Raw genomic sequence first — 12,201 nt, 5'->3', positions numbered from 1 at the left:
CTGGATAACGGGTCATGGCGCATGTTTACACGGAGCTACGTAGCGCCTCTGGTCACGGTGCATATGGCCAAGTGCCTCAGTCACCGGGTAAGCGCCTCTGGTCTTCGGGACATGCGTTTCATGGCGTCCGACCAAGCGCCTCTTTCATTAGGGACATGCCCCTCTGGCTCTGGGACATAGACCTCTAACACAGGTTCATGCACCTCTTTCCCCTCGTTCATATGCCACTGACTCCTAGGGCATGCGCCTCTGAGCCCAGGTTCACACTACTCTGACCTCTTGGAAATGTTTGTCTGACCCCTGGTGAATTTGTTTCATCGTATAAAGAAGTCTTGCGCTGCTGACTTTTGGACTACACTGCTTTGAGATTCGTCTGCGTTCTGCTGACTTGGGTCTACGTTGCGCTGAATAGGGCTACGTTCCTGTGACGACGGGGCCAAGCATCTCTGACGACGGGGCCAAGCATCCCTGACGACGGGGTTACGTGCTTATGTCTTGGAATGAAGCTACGCGCCTCTGACCTTGGTGATACGTGCCTCTAGATAACGGGTCATGGCGCATGTTTATACGGAGCTATATAGCTCATCTGGGTAATAGGGCAGGGCCAATGGCCTGAGTCATCCAGGCAAGCGCTTCCGTGATATGCGTTTAATGGCGTCCGACCAAGCGCCTCTTTCACCAGGGACAAGCCCCTCTGGCTCTGGGACATTAACCTCTAACCCAGGTTCACGCACCTCTTTCCCCTGGTTCATATGCCTCTGACTCCTAGGGCATGCGCCTCTGACGCCTGGTTAACAGTACTCCGACAGCCTGTAAATCTTTGTTCGACGTCTAGTAAATTTGCCTCATCATATATAGAAGTTGTGCGCCGTTGGCTTTCCGGCTACACAGCGTTGACATTGGGCTGCGTTCCGCTGACTAGGGCTAAGTGCCATTGACGACGTGTCTACACGCCTCTGACGACGGAGACGAAAGGGCCACGCGCCTCTGACGACGGAGCCAAGCATCTCTGACGACGGGGTTACGTGCTTATGTCTTGGAAGCTACGCGCCTCTGACCTTGTTGTTACGTGCCTCTGGATAACGGGTCATGGCGCATGTTTACACGGAACTACGTAGCGCCTCTGGTCACGGTGCATATGGCCAAGTGCCTCAGTCACCGGGTAAGCGCCTCTGGTCTTCGGGACATGCGTTTCATGGCGTCCGACCAAGCGCCTCTTTCATCAGGGTCATGCCCCTCTGGCTCTGGGACATAGACCACTAACACAGGTTCATGCACCACTTTCCCCTCGTTCATATGCCACTGACTCCTAGGGCATGCGCCTCTGAGCCCAGGTTCACACTACTCAGACCTCTAGGAAATGTTTGTCTGACCCCTGGTGAATTTGTTTCATCGTATAAAGAAGTCTTGCGCCGCTGACTTTTGGACTACACTGCTTTGAGATTCGTCTGCGTTCTGCTGACTTGGGTCTACGTTGCGCTGAATAGGGCTACGTTCCTTTGACGACGGGGCCAAGCATCTCTGACGACGGGGCCAAGCATCCCTGACGACGGGGTTACGTGCTTATGTCTTGGAATGAAGCTACGCGCCTCTGACCTTGGTGATACGTGCCTCTAGATAACGGGTCATGGCGCATGTTTACACGGAGCTATATAGCGCATCTGGGTAATAGGGCAGGGCCAATGGCCTGAGTCATCCAGGCAAGCGCTTCCGTGATATGCGTTTAATGGCGTCCGACCAAGCGCCTCTTTCACCAGGGACAAGCCCCTCTGGCTCTGGGACATTAACCTCTAACCCAGGTTCACGCACCTCTTTCCCCTGGTTCATATGCCTCTGACTCCTAGGGCATGCGCCTCTGACGCCTGGTTAACACTACTCCGACACCCAGTAAAACTTTTTTCGACGTCTAGTTAATTTGCCTCATCATATATAGAAGTTGTGCGCCGTTGGCTTTTCGGCTACACAGCGTTGACATTGGGCTGCGTTCCGCTGACTTGAGTGTACGTTCCGCTGACTAGGTCTAAGTGTCATTGACGACGTGTCTACACGCCTCTGACGACGGAGACGAAGGGGCCACGCGCCTCTAACGACGGAGCCAAGCATCTCTGACGACGGGGTTACGTGCTTATGTCTTGGAAGCTACGCGCCTCTGACCTTGTTGTTACGTGCCTCTGGATAACGGGTCATGGCGCATGTTTACACGGAACTACGTAGCGCCTCTGGTCACGGTGCATATGGCCAAGTGCCTCAGTCACCGGGTAAGCGCCTCTGGTCTTCGGGACATGCGTTTCATGGCGTCCGACCAAGCGCCTCTTTCATCAGGGTCATGCCCCTCTGGCTCTGGGACATAGACCTCTAACACAGGTTCATGCACCACTTTCCCCTCGTTCATATGCCACTGACTCCTAGGGCATGCGCCTCTGAGCCCAGGTTCACACTACTCAGACCTCTAGGAAATGTTTGTCTGACCCCTGGTGAATTTGTTTCATCGTATAAAGAAGTCTTGCGCCGCTGACTTTTGGACTACACTGCTTTGAGATTCGTCTGCGTTCTGCTGACTTGGGTCTACGTTGCGCTGAATAGGGCTACGTTCTTTTGACCCTTTACCTCTAACCCTTGTCACGCACCCCTTTTCCCTCGTTCATATATTCTGAGTCCTCGGGAATGCGCCTCTTATTCCTATGTCTTGCGCCTCTGACCCCAGGTTCACACGACTCTGCCTTGTACATTTTCTTCAACTCTACAAGTACAATTCACATGCCGTAGACCTTGGCTCTCTCGCATCTAACGTTGGTGGTAAGACCCCCTTCGAGCTAAAATCCCTTTAAGTTCTGACCTAGTTTTCGTTACTGACCCCAGCCTCCCACTTAATTTATCCGCTTTCAAATTCACTCCATCCTTTTTACAGACCTGTCCGTATTATTATCACAGATAATGCTAAGATGTTCTGATTCCATGTTATATATTATTCTGAGTTTTCCTATTCGAAATTTTTCATATATTGCCACTACTTTGAACGCTTAGTATGAGAATTCACGGCTTTTTAGCTGGCTGGTATAAAATCGTTAGTAATTTTTAATGCTGTAGGACGACTTACCATTCGTTATTTTATCTCGTTCAGTGGTCAAGTGATCTTAAGGACAAAGATGTGGTGGACTGGTCTTATTTGGCCCTGATAAGCAGACCCTCATAACCAATGTCCGAACATGACGTTTTCGAACTCATGCGAATTGAGTAATGTAACATAAAACCAAAATTATGAAATCATTTGTCATTTATATATCTAGGAGCTCATTTGAATTCAGGAAAATGAACGTACATTTGTAAAAAGCATTATTATTGGTGATAAATGAAAGTAGAAAGGACAGTGTTGCAGTTGGCTATCTAGTCATTTTAAAGGAACTTTTGAGTTCACGGAAAAAAAAAATAAATTAATTAAAACGTGGTGAATTGTTAGAGACTCGTGTTTTTAGATATGCTTTTGAAAATCTATTATTTGTCAATGTGATAGCATAGAAATGGAAAATTGTATGGTCATTACGTGCATAAAAGTATGTTTTTGAACCATGATTTCTCAAAAGTGAAAAATATTGTAGCTTATTTTTTGTTATAGATATGAATTTCACGCAATATTATATATTTATATTCTTCATAGTTTGGTAGCAATCAGCTTTTAAAATACTGCTTTAGCAAAGAACATGGCTTCATTCATTGAAGTTTTTTTATTATGTAAAAAGATGGAAAAGTGATTTCAATGCATTTCGAAAAAGGAAAGCCTAGTTTGTAAATGCTCTCAAAATGAAAAATGTACAATTTTTTTATATAGTTACCCGTCGTAAAATAATTCTAAAAATGATTTTAAAGGTATATAACGCAGAATGCAATTCATTTATGTAAACGAAAAAAAAACATGTTACATTATTTAGGGTATATCGATTCCACTGTGAAAATTTCACGATATTGACTTAAATATCATGTCAGTTTTTAATAAATATAACTCACTCGAACAAAGGAGCTCAGTAGGTAGGCTCTCCTGTCTTACAGAATGCTGCGCTATCAATGTCAGGGAGACGTACAGTGTTTTTTTTTAGATTACTCATCGTTATGACGTCTCGCGAACGCTGCGACCGCCACACACAGCAAGCGATTTTAGACCGTCAGAACAAAAATTAATATTATTAATTTAATTATTCATAGGCTTTTTGAGAAGGTCATGAAACTTAGGAGATGGATTAAGAATAAGATTTTCTTCAATACGAATGAAGTTGGCATGAATTTCAGTTGTTGCATTCGAATATAAAACTATTCCTTTTTTTAATGAAGTGTGTTTATGAGCATCCCATAATATTCGAATTAGTTTTTAAGATATTAAAATATGGTTCAGGTTTACAATGGCGTGTCTTAAGCTTCAAAGACGCTTCATATTGGGTGTCTACAATATTTTAAATTATTTATAACGTGTAACTACCACCCGTTTGTCAGTCATCCTTATGACTAAAATGTTAATGATGTGGTGGTTATAGCTGGCAGTTTAATTTATTTTCATAATATTATTATATTCAAAGCCCTAAAAATTAATGACATCACTGACATATTCTTAATTTTTTATGAAATGACCATGATATGAGCCGTTTAGAGCAGAAATGGTGTAAGTCAAAAATGGGTAATGAGGGTTAAAGTAAACATTCTGTAATATACAGCGAAAAATAGCAATTAATATTCAATTCATTTAAACTATCGGTAGTCAGTGGATAGCAAGGAGGACATATTAAGTGCTACTTTGCGCTGTATTTTACAGAATTTTTACTTTAAACCTCATTACCAAATTTTGACTTACACCACTTTTGCTCTGAATGGCTCATATTTACATTAATCTGGTATTTAGAAAATTACACCATGAATTTTTAATTTTTTCTTTTTGCTGTACAGAAAATGGTCAACGTTTTACATTCGTCTATGGTAAAGTGCAGTAGTCTGCCCGTAAAAGTTTTATGTTGCATGTAGAGACTAATTTGGTGAGAGATTTGAATGTCTATCTAGTAACTATGGTTTCAGGAGTACCCATTGAAGATCATTTTGTAAAGGGATTTGGAATAATAGCGAAGTTGTGAATATGTTCCTAACTTCTATCGTAATTAGGTGTTTAGTAGAGTTGCTAGAATTGATATTGGTTGTGGTGGTGATGGTAGTGGTATTGATGGTGAAAGTTACAGGTCCTACTGCACTTTTCACATTACGAAATATGACCTTAAAAAGTAAAAAAGTGTGCGTCCATTAAATTCTGGTTCAAGGATGACTGATCATACTTATATTTTACAAGAGAGGGCATAAATAAATGTAAATACCGCAAAAATATATTTTGAAATGTTACAATAACTAATCAGGCTTCAATGTCCCATTAAACAAATTAATTGAAAGTGTAGGAATACTTTAACTCCAATTAAATCCCTAATTTCCGGGTTTATAGTCGAGATGAATGAAAAGTTTTCATTAAAAATTTAGTATGTTTCGGTAAATTCTTCAAATTTGTGGGATTTTCATATTGTCAGAGCTGTAAATATTAGTAATGCCCCAAAGATTAGATGTGAAAGGAGTTGTTTTATATAGCAATTTTATCAATGTGAGTTTTAATTTGTACTAGATATACTTCGTTCACAAAGGAGATCATTTGCTACTGTGTACTAAGTTCTATTGCTAAATTTTAATTAACTCAATATTTATTTCGAAAATATTTAATAAACAAACTATGGAAGGTTACATAACAATTGCAATTACAACTTGAATTGGTAGTGAAAATATAATTTTTGAATGAATCTTTGTTGTGTCTTTTATAATCGTGGCATGAATTCTGATACACTATTACTTATTTTATGCCGAGAATTGTTGCTGAGAGATTCAGAGCAACTAGACGAAGAGAATGGTTGCCTCGGGCCCAGATTGCAGGAAATATTATTCCTCACTTAGTCATTATCGGTAAGTTCAGTTAATATGTCACATAATTTTATTTCTTAAATCGATTACAAATTTGTTGTAAGAAAGAAGTAAGGAATGTAAGAGCATAGTCTTTAAAACGGTGGTGTAATTCTTGTGTTACATTTCTTTGCTGTTACAGTGGGAAGCATATGCAGGGTGATTCAAGACGAATTACAGCTACTTACGGAGCTTATTTCCGAATACATTTTGAGCAAAAAATGTAATATTAACACGGATCCTATTCTCTATGTTTACAGAGTTTGACCTACACTAATTTGAAGTTACTTGTAAAAAATACTCCTTTTATTTAGTTTGAAGGGAAAAAGAATGTTGTAAATATAGAGAATGAACTATTCACAAGTATAATTTCTTTAATTTAATTCTAAAGTTAAAAATTTGTTGTAAATTCTGTAATTGCTTCATAAATATATATTTTTTTTAATTTCAAACTAAACAGTGATTTGTATTATTCTTACGCACTTATCACAACAATAAAATTGTTTAGAACACAGTACATATAACGACTTGATGCTTCACAGTTCAATTTTAGATCCTAATGTAGCTACAGTCTCAAGGAATTTACACGAGTGGCGAGATTTGTGACAATTATTGTTGTGGTATGTGCATAAGAATAATGTAATTTTGTGGTTAAAAGTCGAAAAACATTTCTGTACAAAGCAACTAAGGAATTCAAAACAAATGTTTAGTTTCTGAAAACTAACCAATTGAAGAAATGATGCTTTCAGTAATTCTCTCGATTTGTTATATTCTTTCGCACTTAAAACTAAAGGAAAATAGTATTTTCAAAGCAAGTTGAAATTTATGTAAGTCTGAAAATATTGATAATAGGACTCATGTTTATATGACTTTTCTTCAGAATATCTTCGGAAATAAGCTCCAAAAAGTGGCGGCAACTCATCATGAATTACTCTGTATATACCGTATATCATATTCGCAAATACAATAACGCAAAAAAGTATGCAACTATCATAACTCGGGGTTTGTTTTTATATTTATGCTGCAGTTGATATATAATTAGGCAGAACAGAGTGAACTGTATAAAATTCATGTTCAATTATAATTACTTTTACAGAAATTATTCATATTGTCTATTCTTGTAAAGAAATCGAAGTTAATATTTCTGGTATTGCTTTGGATTCGTAAAATCAGAACTGTGAGATAAGATACACAAATACAACTGGCTATGAGTATGGCAGATTACCAGTAAAAAGCAATATCTGTCTTAAACTCTGAAAACAAAGGAATATTTCCTTTGCATTTGCTCTATAAATTCAGAAAATATTTGAAATAGAAAGCTAAATCTACATTTTCTAATGCTAGAAAGTCAATTTATTTCATGTGGAAATTTGACTTTTATGTAGAATTGATTCCGTTCATATTACTGAAATTTCATAACTTTTAATATACAACTATCTTCAAAATGTTTCAAGGCATGTGATAAAGTGTAACCTATTTGCTGCTTCAAATTTAGGCGAGACGTATGACTGAGAAGACAAGAAGGTCCCTGGACAAGAGAATCCCAAGATTCAAGTTCAACTGATAGTGTCGCAAAATAACCAACTGAAAAAAAGAGACTCTTCCTGGATGTATCTGCAGCCGCACTGAAGTGGACGAAGTTAAGTATCCGATAAGAGATTTTATACTTTCCATTGTGGTTGCATATACAAATTCTTAGTTTTCAGCAGCGTTGAGATATATAATGTGTAGAATATTATAGTTGTAATATGTAGTCGGCAAGCGAAAGTTCTTTGGGAGAACCATATGAATTCTTAAATTATAATTGAAGTGGCCGTAATTATTTAAGAGTTTTCTGAGTAGTACAAATAATTTTCGAGAACTTTTTGAGAATTTAGCAGTTTTGATTGTATAGTTGACCTACATAAACATCAGAAACTTCAATAATGCAAAAAGGCAATAAAACATGACTTCCTAAGAAAATTTAAGCTTGTCAAAATTATTCTAAAATAACGTTTAATTAAAATTATTTAAATTACTTGAAAATATTTCAACTTCTTTGCCTAACGTAATGAAATAATACTTCTATATCATATTTCGTAATTAGGTCCAGCAGTTACTTCAATTTTCCATTTACATACCGATTCCTCGAATTTTGTACCCTACGTTTCATATTTTGAGAGTCATTAATTTTCCGGTGTTCTCCTGGAAAAAGGTTTTTCGTATCTAGTCGCTGTAAAATCCTAAATTTAAACCAAATGATTATTTAATTTGAAATTCTATATATCTCTAATACTTCATGAGGTTACAACAATAAACAAAGTGAGAAAGTTTCATCGTCATTTTAATTTTATGTTTAACACTGCATTCGCTCTGAACAGCATAAGATCCAGATGTCCGTCTGAAGATATGGAAGTATCCAGTTCATTATTTTCCTAACTTACACTGTTCATCAATTACTAATACCAGTTTTATTTCTTTCAGGATATTCATAATATTATTCATAATTTGTCTGAATTTATAACTAGACTTAAGTGCCGTGTGTGCTTTAGTGTCTTAACATGATCGTTTTTTCATTATTTTACAATTTCAGTAGTTTTCAATCTTAGAAAATAAAAACAATTTCATGCTAATTATTAATGTGTATTCTGTAAACTTAACAATATTACTATACTCCGTAACTGATACATAATTAAATTTTGAAGGTTCTGTGACTCATAATATTAAAATATACTTTTAATCTTCCAATTTCTATGTCAGTTTCTTCTGTTATACCCTATTCTTAGTTCTCATGTTTATTACTGCATTTGATACCTGTTTACACCTACATCAAATTTAATATAATCTACTATGTTTATATATGGTATTTGTTCTTCTTTGAATCAAAATAGAAAGAATTTTATTTTATTTATCTCATATGTCCATTATTATTTGAATTTGATTACCATCATAAATAGTTGGAATGTTTTTTTATGGTCTTGCTAGAAAGAAAAAAATAATTTGTGCCTTTTAAATACTTTCCTTAAATTACTTTCTTTAGTGTCAAATCTCAAGTTTTGTGAATGTTTTAATTTGCAGGCTTCTGGAGATGCTTCGTTCTATTGAGAATTTGGCTTCACATTATCTACGCTGTGGTCTTCCCTTTGCCCACATGAACGACTAATTTAAACGAATTTCATTTTAGTGTTGCGTGCTTCTGTTAGTACCGATATTAATTTAGTAGTGGGAACATAAATCTCATGTTCACAAAAAGTATAAATTATTCAGTACTCGTTTATTTACTTTCAGAAGTTCAAATTATTTACTGCTGTAATGCAAATAACATTTAACCTTTAGCCAAATTTGTCACAGGCTTTAAAAATTAAAATACTTCTCATGTACCGCGTGTATTGTCAACTTTCTGTTAACAAATCTTATGCTAAGCTATCTCTCTGAACTGGTAATATGCGGATAATAGTTTTTCAATCCTTTATATAAGAAATGCCGTTTGAAATTATTTACAAAATGTAATATGTGATTAAAAATTATTGAATTAGAATTAGAATTCGAAAATTATTCTCATGTGAAGATTTTGAACGTGTTATGTTTTACTTGAATATTCATGACAAATTTTGATTCAAAATTACTAGAGTGTGACTTCGCAAGAATCATTCGATGACAATGTTGATATTAAAGATGCTACCTTATATTTTATTCAAGTCTCCTCTGTGAAACTTGTACCCTTCTTTCAAAAATCGTAGGAATGCGAAGTGTGTAGTGAAGTGAAATGAAGTGCGTAGTGTGTAGTGAAGTGAAATCGTGAAGATAGTGTGCTACGAAATGAAGATAAGTGAAAATATGAAAAATGGAAGGAAGAATGAAGAAAATTGAAGAAAAATTGAGAGAAATGAAGAAAGAATTGAGAAAACTGATAAATAGAAATGAAAAAAATTGATTTCGAAGAAATTTATTGTAAAGGACAAGAAAATTATCAAGGAAGATGGAAGAAAAGGATAATAAATTAATAAAGGAACGTAATCTGAAGTGTGAAGAGGGGTACAAGGTTTCTTTTAAAAAATTAATCTTGCAAATTTGTGGACAGTTCCTTGCGAAGTCACATTCACAATACGGAACTGAGTTAAGCTTTTCACAAAGAAAGTAGCAATTCAAATAATCGCTACTCATATTGATTAAAAATTTAGGTTTTTCTACAGAGATTTAATTTATATGCTGTAACTCTACTGACGTTTAGAGACATCTCGGATAAAACCGTTTCACTGACAGTATGAGAAGTATGTTCCCAATTAAAACTCTAGGTTAAAGTTTAACAAATGTTCAAATAAAAAAATTACTGACAAAAAATTTCAGTGACTAACATTTTTTCACTAATTTTTTACAAAAAATTTATTACATACAGAAGAAAAAATAGAAAAGTTAAAAGTTCCTTTAGGACTCTTTGAATAATAAAACACTCCATTGTCTTTTTCTTGCATTTTTGAGATTGTTGTTCATATGGATTGTATTAACCTACATGAATGGGAGCCTGTAACTCTAAATCTTCTAGTTCCTAAAAATTTCAATATCAATGAGACATACTTAAGATTTCCTCACCGTTTCCCTCCGTAATTTTTCTATTGCTTGTACAATTCTGGCTTGATTTATTGTGTTTATGTATATTGATATTAAATCTTAATTAATATTCTTTAACATGCTAGTTTAATGAATTTATTATAATTTTAGTTTACTCTTAACATCTGCATTAATATAATATATATTTTTTTATTATTGTTATTACCATTATTGTTTCTATTACATTTGATATATTGTTATCTCACAGATTTTTTTTCAGGGTAGAGTACGGATAAATGTAAAGTTATTTCTAATAATACGTTTTTTTCCTTTATCTTGGAATGTTACTAGATATGATGAAATTTTCTCACTGTAATTTCTCGTTAATTTCTATCAAACAAGTGTTTTTTTTTTTACTTTATAGTCCTACAGTGCTAGAAATCATGCCCATATCTTAATTTGCTTTCACTAATAGGCCTAAGATAATTATCAGACTACATGACCATTCACTTCCACAATCTGATATCGACATATGTTTCTAAACTACATTCGTGTATATAGTTTTATAAAAGTAATACGTACATTAGGCTTATATTTCTAAATATTTGTAGAATTCCTTTACTAGTATATTTTCTTCATCGCTCATTATAACCCTCGGACGTTTGTTTGATTCCTGTAAGACTATTCTCAAAGATTTAACAGAACTAAACTACACGTCTTTCCTTCGTTAATGCTAATTAAATTTCTGTTACAGATACCATGGCTCCTGGAAGATGCACATTTCGGAATACGATAAAAGTGGTTTGTTAATCGCTCATCGCTTCAGTGTGAAGCTTAAAATGAAAAACTGAATCCATAGAGTATGAATTGTATGTATGCAGATATTTAAAATACCTTGTATCTTATTGTGAATATAGTCTGTTTTCTTTTCTGAACGTTATATTCTTTTACCCGAAGTCACACGAGAATCCCATATTTACCTAACAAAACAGTGCGAATATTTGGAAAATTATTGATACTTCAGCAATGAATTATGGTGTAGGCAGAAATAATAGTTGAGACTCAAAATTTGGGCCATTTGAATTTTCCAAGTTCCAGTTATAACATACTGCGCATACTCAGTTTGAATTTTACAAGTTCTTGCGCATGCTCAGTAGGCACTGAGCATGCGCAGTGTGTTATAACTTGAACTTGGAAAATTTAGGGGTCCAAATTTTGTTTCTGGGTATGTACACTATAGCCAAGTGAATTTAAATTAAATTTTTACTCACCACAAATTTCACTTAGGCTACACACCTTTAATTACGACCTGATCTGCCTGGAGATCAAATACAGCAGTTATAACACACAGTATTAACAGACGATATTACAAACTTCAGTCCATTTTACAAAGCTTATTTCCAAATATTTTAAATACATGGGACACAATATAGTTACAAAATGGAGCAGAGCTTTAGAAAAAGTGTAGAAGTGCAATTTAACTTAACTGAAATCGCTGAAGGCATTACAGAAAAGTACTATAACAGAATACCAAATTCGTATTTTTGAAAAACGCTTTATTAAAAGCAAAATTATCACACTAGTAGCCAAAGATTGGCAATTAAAATAGCCTATTCAAAGTTAACATTGCATTGAACGGCATCTGATTTTTTTATTGTAAGTTATAATTTCATAGTGAGAGGAAATAATGAAAGTTAACCAAGT

The 12,201-nt window shown here is 35.5% G+C and overlaps 1 long non-coding RNA gene across 1 annotated transcript; it reads left to right on the top strand.

Moving 5' to 3' along the window:
• Positions 1-2,277: 2,277 nt before the first annotated feature.
• Positions 2,278-11,428, top strand: LOC138703515 (uncharacterized). Its single transcript, XR_011333199.1, has 2 exons — positions 2,278-5,973; positions 7,466-11,428. It is a non-coding gene; the product is annotated as an uncharacterized lncRNA (long non-coding RNA).
• The last annotated feature ends 773 nt before the right edge of the window (positions 11,429-12,201 follow it).

The sequence above is a fragment of the Periplaneta americana genome, chromosome 7, assembly GCF_040183065.1.
Source record: "Periplaneta americana isolate PAMFEO1 chromosome 7, P.americana_PAMFEO1_priV1, whole genome shotgun sequence".
Classification (NCBI taxonomy): Eukaryota; Metazoa; Arthropoda; class Insecta; order Blattodea; family Blattidae; genus Periplaneta; species Periplaneta americana.
This window is presented reverse-complemented; position numbering and strand designations above follow the sequence as displayed.